Here is a 25,842-nt window from a genome sequence, read left to right as displayed (position 1 = left end):
ATCTTGGCCATAAAGCAAAAATAGCTTATCGTTTTTATGTTTTGCATAGAAAAATAGAAGAGATATGCAGTGAAAGTCAGGAAATCATAAATCTGATGTCTGCCTGGTCTCTGGAGAGGCTGCATATCTTTGTCTGAGTGACTTAATCTCTCAAGGTCTCAGTTTCCACATTCCATTCTGAGTATTGTCAACATGCAAAACAGATATAAAACACCCTGGCTTAAGAGGGAAAAGGAATCCACTCCATCCTACTTCCTGCCCTATAGCGGGAGGACCACACAGAACACCCTGTGAAAACCATTTCACACAAAACACAGTACTAAAACCACTTAACAGAGCACTGCTCAAATTCTTTTCAGGCTTGAAATTCTTTGTTTCTATTTCAATATGCAAAACAACTTAACTTTCTCCTGTTCTACAAAGAACAGGATTTTTACCCAAATAATGCTGCACAGGCTCATAAAATTTGAGGGCTGGACAAGAATTTGGTGGCCCTCCCCTCTGTTTCTGAAAAGACACGGCCTTAAATGACCCCAGAAATTTTTGCTTAAACATTTAGAAAGTCTAAACAGACACTACAGAAGAAATTCCAACTAAGTTTCAATTCTAGAGTTTCAGTTCTCCCTTTTCTTTAAAATAACTCTACCTATATTTTCTTCACTAAAATATGAAAACAGAAATAATGACACACAGCATTAATTTATTCCCAAGGAAGAATTATAGAGCTCCTATGCTGTCTAACTCAATGTTTTGGATTTTAGAAATACAGAGATGGAGAGAATCCAGTTGCAACTCTCCAGGAATTAAGAGTATAGTGAGATAGCAAAAAATAGAATATTTTTGTATACTAGGGAGTAGGGTGGTCCCCAGGGAAGACCTAACTCAGCCAGAGTTCAGAGATAGGGTCAAAAATATTCTTCATGGAAGCCAACACTTGAATAGCATTTTGCAGCATGACGAGAAATTAACCCATCAGGAAAATGTAGATGGGAATCCTAGACAGAAGATCAGGAAACCCTGGGAGAGCATAAAATATTTATATAGACATTTTCACAACTGGACCACAGCTTTCTTCCTGAACTCCAAGGTCTGCAAAGGATCTGAGCTTTCACGATGTCCTGGAGAAGGAGCAGAGGTAACAGAGTTCAGGTTTTGTTAAGATCCTCCCCATCAAGTACAAGAACAATGTTTACAGCTGGGAGACTGGAGGTAGAAAGAAAGTTCGATGACTTTTTCTGTAATCTAAGAAAGAAATGATATGGCCTGATTACCAACTGTTCAGTGCCTTGAATCATTTTTAATGACTCTGCTCTGACACATCCCACATTTTCTATGGCTGGGCTTATGTTTCATCAGTGCATCTGGATACGGACGATAGCTCAGCTGGGAAACATGTTTTGTTCTTTTCAGTTGTTATCACCATAGTCATTTTCCCATACTTTGAAGAGTTATTATTTTCTTGTTAATAGTCAGCTGAGTGTATGGTTCTACTTGGTGTGAGGGTCACAATATTTTAAATCTGTAGAGGACCCTCCAGTTTACCTTATCTGATTGATTTTGTACCATGTTTCTCTGAAACTGAAGTTTCTTATGGGGAGACCAGGTGTACCATGGAGATATGACGCAGGCTGTGCTCGTGAGTCTGACAAAACTCCAGAATGGGAACAGACTCTTCTGGCGACTGTAACAGCCACCAGCACTACCCCCACTTAAACAAAGCCAACTCCATCAGCACTGGAACCCGCATCTGTCTTATGTCCACTGTAACCAGCCCCATTCCCATCATCCTTTGTGCCAGTCCTACCCTTATTTCCCATTATAACCAGGGCAGGCCACGTCACCTACTTGAATTACGTTTCTTATTTAGGGTGCTCTTATTAAGATTTTGTTTAAAAACATGTTCTCCCAGTTGATGAGGAATTGAGGCCCTATGAGGTAAGGGTCTCGCCTGTGTTAGGAGTGAGCTCAAATGCACAGCTATTCTCATTTTAAGGAAGAGTCAGAAACTCTACCAGAATCTGAATCTCTTCCCAACCTCTACATAATATTATGGTCCTGCCAATTTCCTTCCTTCCTCATTCCAGATATTTATAACAGCACCTTTCAGACTTTCATGTATATATAACAGCTTGTAGGATGAACTTTCTTCCTTCGTGAATGCATACACATGCACACACTTCCGTTTGCAATGAGGCTGATAAGAGGCTTGGATTTACATAGTCTCTAGTGGCAAGAGGGGGTCATTTTAGAGTTTGTTTGTTTTGGCTAAACTGTTAGATACAAAGTCAGTCTCTGAATTCAGACTGAAGCTGGTGGCGGCATGTTTTTAAGCTTTGAAAATTCTAAGTCTCTCGAACCATTTACAGCTTTTGATCACTAGTGATCTTAAAAAGGAATCATAGAAGAAGAGCTCTCAGTGTTTTATGCGTAAATAATTAGTTGGACAGGTCTTAGAAATGTAGATTTCTATGTATTTGCCTAGGTCTATAAGGGCGAAGAGATTCTGTGTTTGACAAAGACTCCGGATGACTGGTGGAAAGCGAAATGGACACCACCCTCAAAAGCTCCTGTGGCCACAGTCAGATTTCAAAAGCGAGCATTAACACAATGGTTTCGCTCTGTCACTTCACCTGGCTCATGTTTAAGTAAAAAATCCTTTACTGAGTGAGTCCAGGACCTGGAGTGAAACCTCACCCCGTCTGAGCTTAGAATCAAGCTGTTGTGGGTTTCATTCCTAGCATAGTTAACATGCTCCTCAGCCTAAATATCCTCACTAACTCTAAAGTTCATACGCCTTGCACAACAGGAGTGATTTTCTGTTTAAAGCACTCATTCTACTTATTAATCATCCTCCAAATATCTGCTGGACAGTGAGATACATTCACGCTCTATTCATTTTCTACACCGGTGATGCAAGTAAATACCCGCTTATGCCAGTGAGTGGCCTAGGGGACCATCGGTGGCCTGCAAGGTTTTGCTTGTGGGTTATTTCCAGTCCTGTTTCATTATAGAGGACTTCTCTTCAGAACACTGAAGCTGGTGATTACTTCAAATGTAGCCCCTAATGAAACTTGAAGAGAGAAATCATTTACTCTAAGACCACAGAGTATCTCTTAATAGACTTGGGCTAAGAGAGGTCCTGATGGTTTCTTTGTAAATAAAAAGTCCTAAGAATATAATACACATCAGCAGATTCTTCCTTTCCTTTTCCCTTTTCTACACTATTTCTTCGTTTTGGAGGTTCCCCTTTTCCTTTTCCTTCTTCTTTTCTTTTCTTCCTCCTCCTCTCTCCCTCCCTCCCCTGTTCCCTTCCTCCCTCTTTGCCCTTCTTCTTCCTCCTCTTCATCTTTTCTCCATCTCTGTGCCTCTCCGTGTGTGTCTTTGTCTGCCTGTCTCTTTCTCTGTCTCCTTTTTTCTCTTTCTCTATGTGTAAGTGAGGGGGTTAGCTTTGGTAAAGTCTCACTGGCGTAAAATCTGACTTCACATATGACCCAGTTAGTGTTAATAATAATAGCCAATACATTAAAGCTTATTGTTTTTCAGGTACCATAATGAGTGCTGAAAATCTGTTAATTTCTTTTAATCTTCATGATAACTATGAAGTAGGTATTAATATTATTTCAACTTTACACATGAAGAAGCAATGGTACAGAAAAACTAAGTAACTGTCCTACACTCTTGTAGTCACTGTCTGCAATAACTTGCACAGAGACGATGACTTGTTATTGTGTTGACAGTGCTGGGAGTAGGCATAATTTCTAACACTTACTGTAAAAAATGCTGTAAGTTCTAGGACAACTTTGTTCCTGGATGAAGGCCCACATAGCTTACCTACAGGCTAAGAACAGACCCCTCAGTACTTCATTTGAGATGTTTGTCCCACCTTGGTAGCAAATGCAAAACTGTTGTACCCCAAATTCTGCCCAATCCAAAACAGATATGTCAAGCAAGAGCTCCTTGAAATCCCCAACATTTCCCCTAAAACCCATAAATATTACCCTTTACTTTCACCATCTGAGGTAATACTACAACTTCCATGACACTGCTCCATCACTGTAGCAATTTCATACATTTAATTTTGTTTGACCAACAGATTTTTCAAGGATTTGTTCAGGAAATCCAGAGATGTCTAGTACCTATTTATAATCAGAAGACTACATTTTGTTACTAAAGTAGTCATTCCTCCCCCTAAAACCGAAGGTATTACTCTAGTAGCACATGGGATCTTCAAGCTTCAGTAACTAAAGAATGTGCACATATCTGTAAAATTAAAAAAATAAATATTTACCATTCTCTGGTTTTTAAACTGCTGGTCTTTATAAGTTTTTCTATAAATAAAAAGGAGTCTTTGAGTGGTTCTTCCAACATTAATGAAAAATAGACAGTGAAATTTAATGTGTGAAATGAATTTCTTGAAAGAAAAACATTTATATTAGCATATATCATTGATGTAAGAAATATTTTTCTTCTATAGTTTTGCAGAAGCAAGATACGAACAAGAGTGAGATGTTCAACATTGTAAACAATAAACAGAAACAAAAACTTGTCAAAACTCCTTAGAAGCAGTTATCTCAGAATGCTGCCATCAGGAGAGGAGTACTTCCTAAGAAGGAAGCCCTACGTGGTAAACATTGCTAGGATCAACACATGTGCACAAGGAGGGCTGTTGCTTGGGAAACGGCTGTAAATATATTCATCTGAGTAAAACAATCATCTGTGTCTAGTCATGCGTGCTCTCTGCCCCGTGGCTGTCAGTGCTGTCGATCTGGAGCTCAGAGGTAATGGCCTCATGATTCACGGAAACTGCTGAAGTGTGTACTCAGGCTTCAGTTTGAGAGATGGGTTCATTTATCATCATAATAAGCTATTACAATGGATAGGTCACAACTCATTGAAGAGACAGTCGGTCTAATTGGCTCAATTCCGTTAGCTTTCGATGTGCCTCAAGGAGATAAGCACTCTTTTTGCAGGTAATTTTCAATCGTCCGACAAACTACCTGTTTAATAATTCATTACATTTCAGATCGGGGTCCTATCACATAGCTGCTTTTTCAGTGTGGCAAATGTGAGATCTTAACGGCTTGGAATCTCAGACCCAGTTAGTAGAAGGACAGTTTAAGAAAAAGTGTGGTAAAGAACTCAGCTACTACTGTGGGAATTGACAAGAAGATGGCAGGAATACAAATGTCAGCTTTAGCTTGCCCTAAGAGGTGCTGCTGAGGATAACAGAATTTCTTGAAGTCTGGAAAGATAAGAGTGCCATTCCAATTGTTCTGACTCAGTAAGCATGACAACTATTTTACCATATAGCACTGGGCAGTTAACACTTATTAAGGGAGCACATTAAAATTTCATTTTTTACACTAAAGTATAAATTTAAAAAGTAATAGTTTGTAAAGATGTAATTAGAAATTGAAATTGGGCTGTCGTAGGTAAAATAATTTTATTTTATGAATTTGGCAATATTGTGGTTATGGGTGGGGCTGAACATAGTCTGAGAAAAAATATCACCTTAATTCAAATGATGGATGCTACTCTAAATAGCTAAGCTGCTTTGTAATTGTAAATATATATTCTTTTTCTCCACTTTAAAAGATAAATGGCAGGAGGTAAAATCAATATTTAAAAATTAATAGCTTTTCTATACATCGATAATGAACTTGCTGAGAAAGAAAACAGGAAAATAAGTCTGTTTGCAACAGCCTAAAAAAAGACATAGGTAGCAAACTAAGGAAGGACGTGAAAGACTTCCACAGTGAAAATTTCAGAACAGAAGAAGAAGAAATGAATTAAAGATACTGGAAGACAGAAAGACCTCTTATATTCATAGATTTCTGTAATTTATTTTGTTTTTAAAATTCCATATTCTCAAAAGTAATCTATAGGTTCAATGCAATTTCCATCAAAATTTCAATGATATTCTACATATAACTAAAAAAAAATGTTAAAACTGACATGGAAACTCGAAGATCCAGAATAGCTAAAGCAATCTGAAGCAACAAGAGCAAGGCTGGAAGGCATACAATACTCAGTTTCAAATTATATTACAAAAGCATAGAAACAAGAACAGCATGGTATCGGCACAAAAATAGACACATAAGTCAATGGACTAGAATAGAGAACACAGAAACAAAAACATGTTACTTCACATGTTTAATTTCTGAGCAAAGGTTAAGAATATCTACTGGAGGAAAGACAGCCTCTTTAATAAATGGTGCTAGGAAAAATAGATGTCCCTATATAGAAGTGTGAGCTAGATTCCTATCTTAAACTCTGCGCAATAATCAACTCAAAGTGACTGAAAGTCTAAAGTATAAAATTTGAATTGTGAATCTACTAGAAGTAAATATAGGAGAAAATCTTGAAGCGATAGGTATAGGCAAAAACTTCCTGAAGAGCACTCCAATAGCACTGTAAAGACTAATAGCAAGAACCACCAATGGTACTACATCAAATTAAGAAGATTCTTCAAAGCAAGGGAAACAACAGAGTAAAGAGACAACATACAGAAGGAGAGAAAATGTTTGCCAGACAGTCTTCTGACAGAGGATTAATATATCTAGAATACATAAGGAACTAAAGTATTTTATGCTGACACAAGTAGCTCAATCAATAAATGGGCAAATGAAGTGAACAGACACTTCTCAAAACAAGTGCAAAAGGCCAACACGTATGTGAGAAAAATGTTCAACATCTTTATCCAATAAGAAAATGGAAATCAGAAGTACACTGAGATTCCATTTCACTCCAGTCAGCAGAATGGTTATCATCAAGAACACATAAAACAAGGAAAGTGGGCCATGACACAGGAGAGAAAGAAAGCTCTCTATACTGCTGTAAGGGATATGTTAGTACAACCACTATAGAAATCAGTATGGGGGTCCCCTAAAAAAACTAAAAATAGAGCCACCATATGACCCAGATGCACGACACCTTGGTATGTACCCAAAGGGATTAAAGTCAGCAAACTATAGTGATACCTATAGCCATATTTATTGTGGAATAATTTACAAAAGCCAAGATATAAAGCAAGCACTTGGCTTATCAGTGAATAGAGAAAGAAAATGTAGCATGTATATAGAATGGAGTATTATTCAGCCATAAAGAAGAAGACAGTTTTGTTCTTTGCAGAGAAATGAATGGATCTGGAAATTATCATGCTGAGCAAAATAAGCCAGACTCACAAAGACAAATATCACACATTCTCTCCAGTGTGTGGAATCTAAAGAATGAAAAGAGAAAGGAGACTGTTAGAGAGGAAGAAAGGGGAGACTAAGAGAGAGGAGCAGTGAGTGCCTGCCCCAAGAGCACCTAACCCAAGAACTCGGACTAGATTAACTCTGCACAAATGCCTCCCACCTGTCAGAAAGGTGCTGAGTCGAAGTTCACTCCAGGTTTCAGGAGAGGGATTGTAGGAGTAATTGGGTCTGAACATTCAGACTCTGACAAAGAAGCCACTTGGGAAGCATGCATGAAATGGCTCATTGGGATATCTAATCTTTTTTCCCATTGGACATCTTATTGGTTTAAGTTTTTGTGTGTTTCTCCAGGTATTTAGTAACATGGGATTGTGTTCTTCTGTGGTTCACATACGTATTAGGTTGTTGCTCTTATATATTTGTTCTTTTCTTGCTCTGATGCCATAAGTTTCTAGCTTCTCTCCATTGACTCAGCTGCAGAGTAGCCACAAGTAATAAAAAGTCACAGTGTGCATAGAGAATAGGCAAAGGGGAGAAGAGTAACTGCAAGGACTATCAGAGAGAAACACTGTAAGACTGAGTCTGTGGGTCCTGGTAAAAATTGAAGCAGTTCTTGGTGCAAAATACAGGGACAGAGTTTAAGTCACTTAGAGTAAATAAGAGAAGGAGTGAATACTAGCATGGACCTACAATGTGGAAAGTTATTCACAGGGATGCAGCGTTTTACTAAAAAGTGCCATAGAACCACATAGTCTCCTAGCATCGTTTGTCTAGTCCCCAACCTGCAGTACCCCCAAAAACAACAGGAGAGAGAAAGAGAGGATCCATATAATTAAATATATAATTATATATGTAAATAAATAAACACAGATATAAGAAGGAGAGTGGGGAAACAAGGAAATAGAAGATATCCACGCCCAACTCCTCTAAAGCAGAGAAAAGGACCACAAAGAGAAAAGAAAACAAATATCAGACAGCAAAATGTTATGAAAAGTTCTTAGAAGGGATGAAAAAAAATAGATGAGTTCAAAGAGGAAATGAGCCGAGAAGTTACAGCAATGACATGCAACATGCCCATGGTGAACTTTGGAGAAACAGGTAAAAAAACTGAACAAGCTAACCAAAACAGTTCAAAATTTGAATGCCAGATTGAATAAGTATAGGGAATCCTCCAAAAAAAAAATATCAGACACAAATGCCTAAAATAAAAAAACTGTAAAATTCATATATTCTAGACATGACCAACATGAAGACAGAGTGTCTGCTACTGAGGACAAAACAGTGAGTTACAGTAAAGAGTTCAAAGGAGCTAACAGGAAAATAAGAACAAGAGAAGATTCTCGAGCAATTATAGATGACAATAAAAAGACCAATCTAGGGCTAATTGAAGTAAGAGAAAATCTACAAGATTGCACAGATGGATTCACCATCATGCTTACAGAAACCATGGAAGAAAATTTGCCAATGCAAGAAAATATTTTTTAACAAACTAAGTGATACTTATAGAATTTTAAACAATTTATGATGAAAGGTGAAGTTCACCAAAGCACATCCTCATTAACTTTTTACATATCCAGCAAAAAAAAATAGATTTTTAAAAAGAGAGAAAAACAACAAAATCATATATAAAGGTGAATATATTAGAACCACAGCAAACTTTTCAGCACAAACCCTAAAGGCCAGAAGAACTTGAAGTGAAGTTTTTCAAACCATAAGAATAAGTAACTGCCTACTCAATTTAACTTACCCAGCAAAGCTAGCCTTCAAAATGGAGAGATAAAATATTTCCATGAAAAAGACCAGGTCAGAAGATACATGAGTGCCAAACCAGCTCTTGAGAAAAAATTCACGGATATTCTCAACAGAGATAGTGAGGTACACATACCTAAAAGCACAGAGAAAACTAGTGAGGCCAACAGATAAACAGCAACAAAAAAGCATCAGGAAAAAATGAACGGTACACCAACAGATAAAGAAGGTGATCAGAGCAAATAACCAACACATTTCTCAACAGTGAAGGCCTCAACTCTCCAACCCAAAGACACAGACTGGATGACTGGATCAAAAAGTAGAACCCAACACTCTGTTACATTCAAGAAAATCAACTGATCCAAAAAGATATTCATAGAGTAAAAATTAAAGAATGGAAAACAACATTTCATGTACAAGGACCATGAAAACAAGCAGGGGTGGCAACTCCAATATCAGAAATGATAAACTTCGAGTTAAAATGGATTACAAGGGACAAAGGAGGTCATTACCTACTAGATAAGGGAAAAATTCAACAAGGAAAGATAACATTGATAAACATATATGCACCAAACATTGGACCACTTATCTTCATAAAACAAAAATTACTGAAATTAAAGATCAAATAAACATTAACAAACCGTAACAGGAGATTTTAACACCCACTTTCACAAAGAGACAGATCAACTCAACAAAAAAACCAATACATTTTAGAGCTGAACCACACCCTTGAACATATGGACATAATAGATGTACACACAGTATTCCACCCCTCTACAACAGAATATACGTTGTTTCAGCAGCACATGGTACTTCCAAAACAGATCACACACTAGTCTACAAAGCCTACTTAAGTAAATATAAAAGAATTAAAATCACAACATGATTACTTCCCAACCACTGTGTAATGAAAATAGAAATCAATGGTAGAAAAAACATTTGGAAAAGGTAAAATCTCCTGAAAAATTAACAACATATGCCTAAATAACCAATGGGTCACAGAAGAAATCAAAGAAGAATTAAAAATTTCTGGAAGTTAGTGACAATGACTATATACCTCAACAAAATCTCTGGGACTTTTTGAAGGCAATTCTAACAGGAAATTCGTTGCAATCAATGCTCACATTAGAAATACAGGACAAGCCCAAATAAATAACTTTATGCAAAATCTTAAGATAGCTGAGAAAGAGGAACAAACTAGCCCCAAACCGAAATTAAGGAGGGAAATTATAAAGAAGAAAGAAGATATCAATGAAATTGAGGATAGGGGCTGGGGATTTAGCTCAGCGGCAAAAGCGCCTGCCTGGAAAGCGCAAGGTCGTGAGTTCGGTTCCCGGTACCGGAGAAAAACCAAAAAAACAAAAAACAAAAAAACCAAAAAAAAAAAAAAAAAAAAAATTGAGGATAAAGATTAAATCAGTGAGTTGAAAAGCTGGCTCTTTGAAAGAGTAAATAAAATAGACAAGCTCTTAGCAAGGCTCACAAGAGAAAGAGGAAAAAAAGATTAACATCAGTGCAATTAGAAATGACAATGGTGAAATCACAACAGACGTTGTTGAAATCCAGAAGATAATAACTATGATGGAAAATTACATTCCAACAAATTAGCAAATTTCAATAAAATGGATAGATTTCTAGAAATGTGCAAACTACCTAAACTAGCTCTTGAAGACATAAATATACTGAACAATCAAATAACAACAAATGAAATGCACTCAGTAAAAAAGAATTTACCAGCTATAAACAGCCCAGGACCTGATGGCTGAATTCTAGAATGACTGAATTTTAGACAACGTTTAAAGATGTTATAACACCAATACTCCTCAATCTCTTCAAAGAAATTGAAAGAGACAGAGTGCTCTCAAATTCATTACGCAAGCCAGTATCACCCTGATGCCCAAACAGGAAAAGATAAGAAAAAAGAGAGAGACAGAGAACTATAGATCAATCACTTTAATGCACATACACAAAAACTCCTCAAAAACATATTAGCAGAAAGAAGGCAGTACTTTTTCAAAAAGATGATGCAAGTAGATTTCATCACAGAGATGCAAGGAAGATTTGACATGCATAAGTCAGTAAATGTAATATAATACATAAACAAGAGCAAGGTAAAAAAACACATGATCATGTCAATAGGTGCAGAAAAGGCTTTCAACAAAATCCAGCCCCCTCTTCATGACAAAAAACTCCAAGAAACCAGGAATAGAAGAACCATACCTGAATATGATAAAGACTGTTTATGACAAGCCATTAACTGGCATCCTTTTAAATGGGTAAAAACTAAAAATTCAGGAACAACACAAGAATGTCCACTATCACTTCTGCTACTCACCATAGCATTTGAGCCTTAGCCAGAACAGTTGGGCAAGAGAAAGAAAAAAATGGGATCCATATAGGAAAGAAAGAACTCAACTTATCATTATTTGTAGGTAACATGATCTTCCCCATAGAAGACCCAAAAAACTCCAACCCTAAACTCTTAGAATTAATAACCAATTTCTGCAAAGGAGAAAGACACAAGATTCATACACAAAAGTCATTAGCATTTGTGTGTACCAACAATGAATGGGATAAGAAAGAAATTATGAAAACAATACCATTCCCAGTTGCTTCAAAATAAAAGAAGCATCTATGAGTTTACCTAGCCAAGAAAGTGAAAGACTTCTACAAAGAAAACCGCAGTACTCTGAAGGAGATTGAAGGGGACATCAGAAAATGGAAAGTGTCTCTCGATACTAAATAGGCAGAACTTATATTGTCAAAGTGGTCATACTTCCAAAACTGTTACACAGATTCAATGCAGTACCAATAAATATACTAGCAGCATTCTTTACAGATGTAAAAGAAAAAAAAAAACCTTAAACTCATATGGAACCAGAAGAAAGCAAAAAAGTAATTTTGGGCACTAAAAGCAAAGCAGGTGGCATAACAATACCAAACTCCAAGCTACACTACACAGCAGCAGACAAAAATGTCATTGCACTGCAACAAAAGCAAACACATGGATTAATGGAGGATACAGAACCCTCCCCAAATGTAACAGACTATTTGATCTTTGACAAAAGATCGAAAACCATTTGTAGGGGAAAAGATAGAGTATTCAACAAGTGGTGTTGAATACCACTGATGACAAGTCACGACAGCAAGATGACAACAAGTGACAACAAATGACAACAAGTGCTGAGTATCTGTAGAAAAATGAAACTAGACCCTTTGCTGTCACCTTATCTAATAATTAAAATTGAAACTTTAAACCTTCTAGAAGTAAAATAGGTAAAACATTTTAAGACAGAGGAGTCAGAAAGGATTTTCTAAACAGAACATGAATTGTATAAGAAATAGCAGCAAGAATCAACAAATGGGATGACATTAGGCTAAAAAGTTTTTGTTCAGCAAAAGAATTAATCAGCAGAGTGAAAAAATAACATATAGAATGAGAAAAAATTATGCCAGCTACTCCACAGAGAAAGGACCAATGTCTAGAATATACAAAGAACAACCTTTCATTAAAAACATTAAACCACCTAAAATTAAAGATCCAAACAATAAAAAAGCTAAAGAAATGAACAAACACTTCACAAAGGAAGAAATATAAATGGCCAACAAATATGAGAAAAATGTACAACAGTTCTGGTCACTAGAGAAATTTACAAATTAAAACAATATCAAGACCCCACATAACTCCAGAAAGAATGGCCACCATGAGGAAATCAAACAACAAATGCAAGTGTGGCTCTGGTGAAAAAGGCACCTTCATGCATTGTTGGTGGGAATGCAACCTAAGCAGCCATTATGGAAATCAGTGTGGTGATTTCTCAAATAAGTAAAATTAGAAACTCCATAGGACCCAGCGATCCTCCTATTGCACATCTTCCCCAAAGAGTTTAAGGCGTTGTACTACAGTGATACTTGCATGTCAATGTTTGTAGCAGCACAATTCATAATAGCTAAATCCTGGAGCAGCCTTTATGCCCATCAACAGATGACTGGATAAACAAAATGTGGTATGTCTATATAATGGAGTACCACTCAGTTATAAAGAAGGATAAATTTGAGGTATTTGTAGGAAAATGGATGCACCTGGAAAATATAAAGTTGTGTGAAATAAATCAGACACACAAGCATAAATATAGTATGGTTTCTCTTATTTGAGTGAGGTGATATACAAACAAAGAAAATGATAAATGAGACAAGGGAACAGGTCTCATTCAATAGGGAAGTGGTCTGAATGAACGAGGATGGGGCAAGGGGAAAGGGAAGAGGAAATGAGATGAATAAAGAAGTGCCATGTACAGGATCCTAAGAACTCCACCCAGTATAAACATTATACGCCATAACAAGAGCTAAGACTAATAATATCCACAAGTGCAGAAGCGGTGATAGGAGAACTGGGGAGGGGGCGGGGGGAGGAAAGAGGAAAGGTATTAGAAAAAAAGGTGTAATATGTACACGTTGCCACTCCCCAAGATGACTATAAACTGTATGAAATGCAAATATGTACTAATTAAATTAAGTTACATTAAAAATAGAAGAAACAAATAGAGGAAGGAGGAGGTATAAGGGAAGGAAATGAGGTAGATGAGAATAATATACACATGTATGAAAATATCACAATAACACCCCATATTTTATAAATAGGCATTAATACAAAACAAAAATAGTGGTAATCTTTGTCTACCATATAGTAACACTTTTCTAGTTTCTGTCATTTAAAAATCTACCCTGAATCATTGCATATTATTTTATCAACAAAATATTTACTAATTTATTTACAGTTTTATTGGGTTTGCATGGATATACTAAAATTCATTTAATCAGCTCCTCACTGATGGACATTTTCATGGCTAACTCTTACACTTCTGGCAAGAATAATGTTGTGTATATGTCATTTCAGACATTTATGTAGGCTAAGGGAAGGGAAGTAAATAAGCACACGTGCCTTTGTAACTTTGGTGATGATTTCTAAATTGTTCTTCTTGGATTGTGTACCCCAACTGTCCATTAATGAGGATCTTTATCTCTTTAAAGCTTCAGTGATAGAGCATGCTGTCCATTTTATTGTCTTCCTATATGAAATATGTTGGGTAACTTTTCAGTGCAGCTTTCATATTATGAAACACGTCTAACAATTTTTCCTACATTTAAGAGCCTTTTAATTTCTTTTGCTATGAACTGCTCATTCATATCTTTTGACCATTTTTCTGTTGATCTGTTGGACTTGCTCTTACCATTTTCTGACTTCTTTAGGGAACATAGAGATTTGCAATATAAAATACACGTGATTATATATAAACAGTACTGAAAATCATGGAATTTTAAACAGAATTAACATTTTGGTATGGGCTGCCATAACAAATTAGCATAGGTGACATAGTTGTTTAAAAAATAGAAGTTTTTTTTTTGCAGCAACAGTTCTGGAATTTGTAGGGTGAAACTGAGGTATAGGCAGAACCAACAAGGGTTATTTCCAGCTGTGGGGTGTGTGTGTGTGTGTGTGTGTGTGTGTGTGTGTGTGTGTGTGTGTGTGTGTCTGAGTTTCTAAATTTCCCCTTTCCCCTCTATAAGAACACCAGTCGTATTGGGGTAGAGCCCAACATTAGGGGCCCATTTTCTCTTGCCAAATTATTGCTATAGCACTTTGATAACGGGACAGAGTTCCTCTAATCAGTTACTGATAGGCAGAAAACTCCTATCCCATTCTCTTCAGGTCTTTGTGAAGTAGCGATCAGGAGTAGTGGGATGTTTGTGTTATTTGCTTGGAAAGCAACACATGTTAGCTCTCATGTTTTATATATGTTTAGTGCCATCAAAATGAAGTGCAAAATGCTCTGAGGGTATTTTCAAATGCTGGCTAGCTTATTATTATGCACGTATTTTTCTTTAGTATAAATTTGCCCTTTAATATAATCTCCTAAATTGCTAAAATTAACTCTGTCCATTTTATTTGCAATAATATCTTATCCTTACTATCATTAAATGCTATGTCAGCTAGCAATAAATAGGCAGGGGGCAAAGTATTCTTTCATAAAATTCTTTTATGATATGAAGATGAATTCCCACATAAATTATGTACCACCACATACAACTACAGAAATTCACAAAACAGTTTGGATTTATGGAACAGCCTCTGTGTGCTAAGGACATTTCTGAGGGCTTTATCTGACTCTGGCGGGGTGCTAGACTCTTCATTTTGCAGATAATGAAAGTCTAGTTCAAGTGCATTGAGAGATGTGTCTGAGATCACAAAGCTAATGAAGTAAAGATCCAGCATTTGAATCATGTCTGTTAAAAGCATAAAGAACAAAACAGTGGTGAAATTCAATGCTAAATATAACAGAACCGGGTCATCCTCTTCTATGAATACCAGCTTTCAATGACTTCTCACACAAATGATGAAAAAGAATTGCTAGTCTGATTTCAAGCTCTCGGCAGGAATGGTCCCTTAAAAGGACTGTATGTAACAAATCTGTTCCAGTCCTGTGCCCTTGATGGATCCTTGGCTGCCTTCTCCCTGTGTTTTTTCTTGTGTCTTCTCCCTGTGCATCCCTGTGTCCTTAACTTCCTTCTCTACATAGCTGTGGCCCACGCACCCACACTATACTGTTCTCCCACTGCCAACATTGAGAAAACCATAAACAAAAAAAAAACAACAACAAAACTAGTATGGAAAGAACACTCTCACCATGATGGGTTCTGAAATGCTGTAATATGGCCCAATAAACCAAAATTGATGAGTCTGATCTATCATATGTGATAGAAGGGAGTATACTGAAGTTTGCCCCATATGGTATTAGTCCAGGATGTCAGAACACATTGCCTCACTGTAGTTCTCCTCCGAGCTGCAGATGTGTGTAAAATGCATTAAAAATGAAACACCACATATGTAAGTTTACATTAAGACTTTACTGAAACACTTTCATATGGATGCTGGTTTTGCTGTCTTTAATTTTTAAGTAAGGAGTGGTAGAGGTAAGGGAAGTAGTTTTTTAATGCTCATGTTATGGTGCAGTCTTTGTTTCTGAACTCCAGAGAGAAAATTTTATACAAAGAATGCTTGAAGTTCTGGTTTATGTTTGTTTTTACTTAATTATTCAGTGATCGTTGTGTTTGAACCTATGATTAAACTATAACTAAAGAGAGGACTGGCCAGAGGTCTCTTACCAACTCCTAACAGTGAAAAATATTCAGCATGACTCTTTCTGACACTCTCAACTGTTCTTATGGGGACACATTTCCAACTGGTTTCATTTACTTTTTAGCCTGAAGACCTTTCTTCATGTCTACCAATGTAGATCTATCTGTGAGGAATTCTCCTTGCTTATATTTCTCTGAAAAAAGTTTCATTTTCATTTTTCATAGATATTTTGGCCTGGTAAAAAATTCTAGACCACTCTTCAGTTGATGGGCATTTGGGTTATTTCCAAGATTTAGCTATAACAAACTGCACTGCACATATACTGCTGTGGTATGATGTTTTAATTTTTTCTAGAAAAAAACTCAGAAGGGAAATAGGTGGGTCAATAGGACCTCTAATGCTAGTTTTTTGAGGACTCTTCAGACTGATTTCCACAGTGGTTGCACCAGTCCACACTCCCACCAACAGTGGAGAAGGGTTCTTTTTCCCCACAACCTCGCCAGCATTTGTTATTGGTTTATTTTTAATGATAGCCATTCTTTCTGGTGTGAGATGGAATTTCAATGATGTTTTAATTTGCATTTCTCAAAAGACCAATGATGTTGAACATTTTTTCATATATTTATTTGCCATTTGTACTTTTTCATCTGAGATGCATGTGTTCATCCCACATGAAGGAAGTTGCTGAAGCTGGAAATACATTGGTCCTGAGAGAAATACCTTGTCTGTGACAATTCAAGTCATTAGTCACTGGGCAACCCTGTGTTTCGTGATTCTAACTTTGTCAAAAGTATAAGTAAATGCCCCTATGGTTGTTGTTCAGATCTTTTCTCTCCACCTGACCTCAGCTTTGTCTCTTGTCTTATTTTCTAAATCCTCTCCCTGTTTTTCCCTAGGACCGTCAAGAGCCATGTAGGTCATGGCACTCAGATGTCCATTTTTATATTGGGTCTTTCAATTTTGGGGGCCTGATTTTTTAATTCTTTATATGTTCTAGATGTTCTCTATCTGATGGACAGTTGGTTGAAAGTTTTTCCCATGGGTTTTCTTTTTACTTTGTTGGTGATTTCTTTTGATGGGTAAAAACTTTCCAATAAGATGAAATGTAGTTGTTGCTTCTGTGAAGTATTTCCCGTGCAGTTTCAGTTTTGTTTATGAACTCTCTGAGTACCCTTATGTCTTCAAGATTTCTACCTACTTTCTCTCCCAGTACATTTAGTGCTTCCATTTCAATATTTAGATATTTGATACATTTTTACTTTAGTTTAGTGTTTGGTGATAGACATGGGTCTAGTTTTAGTCTTTGACATGTGGAAAGCCAGTTTTTCCAGCACTTGTATTAAAGAGGCTATCTTTCTTCCAGTGAACATGTTTGGCCTCTTTGTGAAAGATAAGGTGGTTGAGTGTGTTTGTCATTGGGTCTGCATTTTTTAATCTGTTCCACTGATTCTCCGGTCTGTTATTTTCCATTACCATGCTGATTTTATAATAGTAGCTTTGTAGTATAATTTCAAGTAAGAGCTTGTGATGCCTCCTCCCTACCCTTTGTTGCCCAAGATTGCTTTTGTTACTGTAGGCCTCTTCTGGTTCCAGATGAATTTTAGGAATGTGTTCTGTTGATCTATGAGGTATACATATTTCTACACCAATAATATGGCATTTTGATTGGGATTTCACTGAATCTGTATAACAGCTTTGGGAGTATGGCCATTTTCACAATGTTGATGCTTCCTATCCATGAGAAAGGAATATCTTTCCATTTTCTGAAATCTTCTTTGATCTCTTTTTTCAGAGTACTGTAATTTTCACTGTATAGATCTTTTATTTCCTTTGTTAGATTGATTCCTAAGTATTTCATTCTTTGGATGCTATTGGGAAGGGTGTGATTTCCCTAATTTCTCTCTCACTGAGTTTGCTGTTTGTGTATAGGAATGCTATTGATTTATGAGTGTTGACTTTGTATCCAGCTGTGCTACTAAATTTGGTTATTAAGTTTAGAAGTCTTTTGGTAGAGTTTTTGGCATCTTCTATATAGAGGATCAGGTCATCTGCAAGAAATGATAATTTCACTTTGTCATTTCCTATCCTTATTCTTTTTATTTCTTTCTCTTGTCTTACTGCTTTTGCTAATATTTCCAGAACTATATTTGAATAAGAGTGGTGACAGTGGACATTCTTGTCCTGTTCCTGATTTCAGAGTGAAAGCTTTCAGCTTTTGTCCATTTAGTGTGATGCTGGCTGTTGATTTGTCATAGATGGCTTTTATCAGATTGAGGTAAATACCATCTATTCCAATTTTCTGTAGGATTTTTATCAGGAAGGAGTGTTGGACTTTATCAAATGCTTTTTCTTCACCTATTGAGATCACACCTAGTGTGACTTTTGTCCTTGTCACTGTTGATATGATGTACTACATTTATTAATTTGCATGTATTCAACCATCCCTGTATTCCTGGGATGAATCCCACTTGGTCATGATGTATAATGTTCTTAATGATTTACTGCATTCTGTTTGCTAGTATTTTATTGAGGATTTTTGCAATGGAGTATTACTCAGCTATAAATAATGATGAACTCAAGGCTTTTATAGACAAATGGATACAACTAGAGATCATACTTATAAGTGAAATAAATTAGTTCACATGTGTAAACATCACATTGTCTCCCTAGTGTAAGAAACGGGCAGAGTAAATAAAATTCAAAAGGGACAACAGATATTGTGAAAGGGAAAGAAACTGTTCAAAAGGAAAGAACAATTTGGATGGGGGAAGGGAAGAAAGAAAAAAAAGGAAGGGAAAAATATATATACACAAGATAGCTATTGTACTACTAATTTCTATTTATTGAAAGAAACAGTTAATGCTTAACTGATCAATTTTGCATGCCTATCTGCTAATCTGAACAACTACTTTGAAGATAACAATATGCAACATAACAACCATTATTAATTTTCTATCATCTTGTTTTGAAACTCTGTATCATTTTTTTACTTCTTATTTTTTATTCTCCTATAATAAACATAATTCTAGACCAATAGTATTTATTTTTATTGTTGTTTCTTTTTACTCTCAAAACTTTAAAATATATACTGCACAGACTTAGTGCATTCGGGCCTCTATAATTCAGGCTGCTACGCACACACTGGGTAACTTACAAACAATAAAAATTTATTGTTCATACTTCTGCAGTCTGGTAGATCTGAAACCAATCTGATTCAGTAACTGAGAACAGCTTGCTCTCTGCTTTCAAAATGGCACCATTTCACTGGGTCCTTACTAGGCCAAAGGGATAAAGCTGATCCCTTCAACCTCTTTTATAAGGTCACTGATCCCATTCATGGGAGAGTGACTTGAATCACTTCCAAAAAGTCCCCTCCTCATATTTCCTCTCATTTTAGGTATTAGGTACTAATGTGTGAATTTGGGGGAAGAGACAACAATATTCAGATCATGGCACATAGTATCTGGTAAGAAGCTTCTGTGTTTCTTATCTTTGTCCCTTTGTATGTATCATTTTTCCCCACTCTGGCTCCTTTTATATGTTTTTTCCTATCTATTCTTTTGATAATTTCATTGTGACATATTCTGGAATGATGTTTTTATCATTTATGGGGCTATTCCCACTGACTAATTTTCCTCCTAATTATGGATCATATGTTGAACTAGACATGGTGAATTTTACATTGATGAGTCCTGAATTTTGTGGTACTTAACTAGTACTGGACTTTGCTCTAGCATGCAGCTAATTTATGTGAGAAGAATTAGTTTCTTTTCAGCCTTATCCATAGGATTTCCTAGTATGAATCATAAGGAGTCTGTGGGCAAATTTAGCTTCAGTTAAGACAATACCCTGTGAATATATTACTCGATGTCCTCTCTATTTTGAATGCCTTCCATTTGGATCAGGGAAAATGAACTATTACCAGCTCCAGGTATTCTTTCAATAAGTACTCTTTCCGGGTTCTTCTGTCCGCCTTAGGTAGTTTGCTTTTGAGCAATGGCATCTCAGTATCCTCATTTGTCTTTGCAGATGAGTGCAACTGTCATGCTCCACACCCCCTCCTTGCACAGCTCATTCTTTCCTTCCATTCTGCCTCACAAATTCCAGTTGCCTTGGGCTCCATGAGCACAAATGTCTGTCTTTCAATTTTGCAAGCACATACTCTGTTCTACCTTTTCCCTGTGCACTTCACCATGGACACCACTACTCAGTAATAATCCGGGCCAGGTGCATACATGATCTCAGCTGTTCCTCTTTTCCCAGGGAGATTATCTGGAGTTACTCGTGGTCTAGTATGTAAAAACTGTAGCTTCTCATATTTTCACTCAATATTTTTTACTGTTTATGGAAATTTGTAAATCTCAGTCCTATCAATAATAGTCAGGTGCAGAAATATTTATGTTTTGTTTCTATAAAGCTTTTTAGTATGAGTTTTAAAGATTAGGCTTTATTTCTACTTATTATTTTGTTTCATTATTATAGAAATTTATTTTCTACATTTTCAGTTTATTTATTTATTGTGTAAATTTCCATGACATTCCTTTACATGTTTATATTTTCTGATATTTCTTTATCTGTTTGCTTTTGAAGAAATTCTACTTATGGCCAACCCTACATTTCTAAAATTGCTTATGTTGAGTGTTTATTTTTTTCTCCTTGGTAAATTTTGTCAGCATTTTGTAGTCCTTTTAAAACTAATATTGGGGCTTGTGTCCTCTCTACTGATATTAATACTTTCTCTCTTTCATTTATAGTTAAATAAATTCATATATTTATTACTTTATATCTTATACTTTCTTTTGTACAGATTGTGTCAGTATTTATTCCAAAGCTAAATGACTCACAATGACTAACAAATATAATAGTTCAAAAAATGCTCAATTTGAAGGGGTTAGAACATCTGGATTCCAATCATGGCTCTATTTCTTCCTGGTTGGAGTGGCTCAGTTACTAGTTGATGACATTTACTAATGCATTAGTATCCGTTTTGCCATCAGGGCAAAGTGAGTGACATTCACACCTTAAAAGAGAACTTTATTTTTGCTCACTGTATCAGAGGTTTCAATCCGTGGTTGGCTGGTTCCAAGGCAGGAATCTCATGGTGGAAAGATATGTGGAGGGAAGTTTCTCAAACCATGGCAGCTGGGAAGCAATGAGGCACATACTAAGCAGAACCAGAGCCATACACTCCAAAACTATGCCCTCGGAACTCCAGTCCAACAGGCTCACCTCGGAATAGCACATGCAACTACTAACTTATCAGTGGGTTAATCCAGTAATGAGTACCGCACATTCCCAGTCAGCTGCAGAAAGTCACATCTGAATATGGGAGACTTTTGGGGAATGTGTGAGATCTACACCCTAACATACATGTACTTTAACATAAAGCAGATATTCATAAGTAATCTAAGTATCTTAAGAGAAGTGTGTTTTGTATAGAATCTTTCTAGACAATTTCTTCTTTGTTCTAACCAATAAGTTCCTACCACTATAGCCACAGATTATGTTGAGTTTTTACCAATAGTATTGCAAACCAACTCATACTAAAATTACTAAGTAAAACTCACTTCTTCCCACTAAATTGCTACTAAACTGAATGTTTCCCTACCTAATAATTGTTCCACTGCTCAGTTGTAAAAACTATCTCTATGTGTATTGTATTTCATTACAAACCAGTGGAAACAAAAGAATGTATGTGAGTATGAAAAGGCTTTTTCATATAATATGCATGAATTAATGATTTATAAATTTCAGATAATATGCATGAATTAAAGATTTATAAATTTTATAAAGATAACGTTATGATAAGGATATGGAAATTTAAGACTTATCTGTGTGTGACAGTGGACTCTGTAATATCAACTACAAGCAGTGAATGGTCCCTCACTTTTACGTATGTTTTAACATATTTTCTCATTTAAGCTTAACAATTCATTTGCTTTATTCTAGGCAGAAAACCTTCTCCTTGATCCTCCTCCATTACCAAATTATTCCACAAGATTTTATTTATGTTTTTTTTTTTTTGGTTTTTTTTTTGTTGTTGTTGTTGTTTTTTTGTTTTTTCTCCGGTACCGGGAACCGAACTCACGACCTTGCGCTTGCCAGGCAGGCGCTTTTGCCGCTGAGCTAAATCCCCAGCCCCAAGATTTTATTTATGGAATAAAAAATCACAGTTTATTTATCGTATCTACTTTTATGGCTGTTATGGTTGATACACTGTGTCAACTTGAGAAGTCTAGAAGTTTAACTCAGTGACTCAGCACTGGGCCATGGTCCTCACTCTGTAAATATCCTGAGCCTGTGCAGGAGGAGGACAAGGAGATGGTGTGGGCAGGTAGCCTGCATACAATATCAGGGAGGAAAAGAGGCTTGCTTTCTTCCTTCTGCTTTTGTTGCTTTTGCTGTCTTCTGCAGCCTTAAGCTGTTGCCCGTGTGCCAGGCCACCCTGCCTTGAAGCCAGCTGATTATTATGCACTGAAACGTTCACAAACTAAGAGCTAAATAAACCTTTCCCTCCTTAATTTTTGGTATCTAGTATTTTGTCTCAGCAAGGAGGGAAAATTAACCAAGACAATGGCCATTCTTTTCTCTATCTGCATGATGACCTTTTTGATTAATCCTTTTAACCCAAGATTTAAATTAGAGGGAGTTATGGCTTCTTAATAGAAATTTTACTTTTGAATAGTTCTGAGGAAGTTAGAGCAAGAAAGTCACAAATACAAATCATGCTGCTAAAAATGTAAGTCATACTTAAAATAAAAGACTAAAATCATCTTCTCACTCACACATAAACCACAAATCAAAGGTCACTTTTGAGTAACCTATTAAAAAATTTTAAAATTTTTGCTTGTGTGTGGTAAGGTGCTGCATCAATCATAAAGTATTTCTTGAGCTCCTTTTATGTGATAAGAATTACTTTGTCCTGTAGATATCAAATATCAATGTCCTCCTTCAAATCCACAGCTGCTCTTTGGGCTCTGCGAAGTAGAACTGAAAGTCAAACAAGTAGGAGAAAAGAGTGTCCCAGGGTTACGTCTAGAAGCCAGACACTGTTATGTCAGCAGGCTCTCACAAGGCGCATTTCATGCAAGGGTCTTGGTATTACTGGCTGCTATGTGAAGCAATTTAAAAGTTTTACTAAGCTAATGATGGGAAGTCAGCATAATGCTGTAGAAAATATCAATTATTTTGTGAAGAACAAGTCGCAGAAGATTAATTCAATAATGTTCCGAGAAAGAGTTTCAAATCTTAATGGTAATGTGGAAACAGACGCAGACAGGTCCAACCAGATTCTCTGAGAAGTTTGTAGATGCAGAGAATCGATTTTGGAAGCTGCAAGAACTATTTCAGACCACTGGGGTAACCTTAAGTAAATGACTACTTCGGGGTTCCAAGAGGCTTTAACTCACTAAAGCGGTAAATTATCCCAAGTCTGACATTCCTAAAGTGTTTTAGAATAACTGCAGCTTGCAGCAAGCCTGGGAGGGATTCTCTGTCTTCCACTTTTTTCCTCTTCTGTCTGGTTCCACTGCTGCCCAAGTGCCCTAAAAACAAGCATTCGCACTCACCGAGCATTTGAACATAAAATGCTGCTAGTTTAGCCTGTGAGTACCTGACTTAATACTCTCAGACTCTCTAAAATAAGGTGGGAAAATTATGTAAACTTAAACTGCCAATTGTACCAAAATTCACATATATTTGGAAAAAAACCTTCATGGTTACTACTGAAGAATTAATTTATAATAAGATCATAGGAAAGTTTTTGACCAACAGTATAAAAATATGCTGCATTCATCTGGGATCACCCACTGTCCACAAGCACTTTTACTGTCACTTACTTCCACCTCATTATCCCATATAGCAAAAGTATTAAAAATGTTTCACAGGATAAAAAGTACTCTTTAATGTGCTGACTTGTATTTTTGAGTTCAATTACCACCAGGCAGGATTCTGAGCTGGCGAAGTGCATCAGCGCTGGAAGCATTTTCATTGTATCTCTCCTCTCTGATGCAAACAGCCTTCTAACCAAGCGATTGGGAAAATGCTTGCAAATTATTATGTAAACATTTAGAGAAAGCTAATAGGATCCCATAAATATTTTTAACTTAGGAATTAGCACTAAAAAAGCAGTGGCTGGCTTAGGTACCCACAACCTCCTGGCTGTGGGTGTCAGTGAAATTCAGTATTGAAGCAGATGCAGTAGTATCCTGATATAATATTTCTGTCAGATTCTGGCAGTGGCTCTGACTTGAATGCAATTACTGATAAAGAATTTAGCCTCAACTATTTAGAAAAGTGGTTTTATTGAATTTACAAACAAGGCCCTGCAATTTTCCATTTCCTTAGCAAGATATTAAATCAACCAAGCTAAGCATGTCATCATGACTATAATTTACATGATGTGACATGACAGTTAAGATGTACTGTAGTAATTTCTGAGAGCTTGCAGTATGATTGTAGTATCAAAAATTTATGTGGTTCAGTTATTATAGCAAATTGTTTCATTCATATTGAGACGTCTGACAGTAAACCACCAAGGGCTTCCACATTACATTAAAAAATGTCTTCCATATTCAAACAATGTGCACACCCTGTTACCATTATTTTGCTCACTAAATGGAGAATGGAGCACAGGAAAGCACAGTTTTTTGATGTGAAAATGATCTGTAGCGGAATAGGAAGTGGTTCCTCCGTAGGTGGTTATAAGATAACAGTTCAGCCAGGATAAGGGAAGTTATCTCTAGCAACTAACAAAGATAACTTATATGTCCAAATTCCTGGCTCAGATGCCATTTCATATCCCATTTGCTTGCCTCTCTTCTGTCAAGTTGATTTTCAGCCAACACAAAGGAAAAGCATATGACTGAAGAAGAAAGGATGGGAAATACAGCAATTTTTATGAACATCTATCTCCAAATAAACTTTACCAATAAAATTTTAATTTATACAGAATTCTTCTAATTTTTGACCCATCTTGGAACTTCTCTGAGCAGTAAAAGAAAAAAAAAAAAACTGACTGTTTATTTTTAGGATTTTTCTTGGCAATTTTAAGCAGTAGAAATTCAAGCCATATGTGCTATTTTATTCTTGTTGGGAATATAGGAGGCTCCTAAATAGAATAGAATAAAATGACTTCTTGTTGTAAAGGGCCTAGCAAATAAAAGTTTAATTAGATTTTTATTGCAGCGGTTGAATTTTATGCAACATATGCTGTCTTTTTTTAAATACATGTTTATTGAAAACCTGTTTTGTTCATTTACACATTTTTGTAATAGCATTTAGAAGCCTGTGAAAAATAAGAACCTACCCCTGAGTTAAAATTTTCCAACTAATTAAAGCTACCAGTTCCTATTTACTAAGAAGCATATGAGATACAATACTAAGTTTCTTATTTCAATATTCACACAAGATCCAATAAATGTGTTTTACTTATTTAATCAACCAAGATTTCTTAGAAAATAACATGGCATTCTAAATTTAAATGGCATCAACTCACTAAGAGACACTTTTCCATGGGAGCTTCTAGTGTAGTAAGGTAATTTTAACTATCAACTGACACAGTATTAATTTTCATCCAACAACCAAGTACTCACAGAATTAAGAGAATTCATATAAGCCAGGAGTGGTGATGCACACCTGTAATCCCAGCACTCAGGAGACTGAGCCAGGAGGATCGGTGCAAGTTCGAGACCAACCTAGGCTACTAAGTGAGGTCAAGGCCAGCCTGAACTGTGTAGCAAGACCCTGTCTCAAAAA

At 36.3% G+C, this 25,842-nt stretch overlaps 1 protein-coding gene across 4 annotated transcripts in view; it reads right to left on the bottom strand.

Annotated features, from left to right (window-relative positions):
- Window positions 1–25,842, bottom strand: part of Lama2 (laminin, alpha 2) — a 570,325-nt gene that overhangs the window by 274,863 nt on the left and 269,620 nt on the right. The gene's annotated exons all lie outside the window — the stretch shown is intronic.

The sequence above is a fragment of the Chinchilla lanigera genome, unplaced genomic scaffold, assembly GCF_000276665.1.
Source record: "Chinchilla lanigera isolate Chin_1 unplaced genomic scaffold, ChiLan1.0 scaffold00035, whole genome shotgun sequence".
Taxonomy (NCBI): Eukaryota; Metazoa; Chordata; class Mammalia; order Rodentia; family Chinchillidae; genus Chinchilla; species Chinchilla lanigera.
Note: the sequence above shows the minus strand (reverse complement) of the source record. Positions and strands in the feature narration are given on the sequence as shown.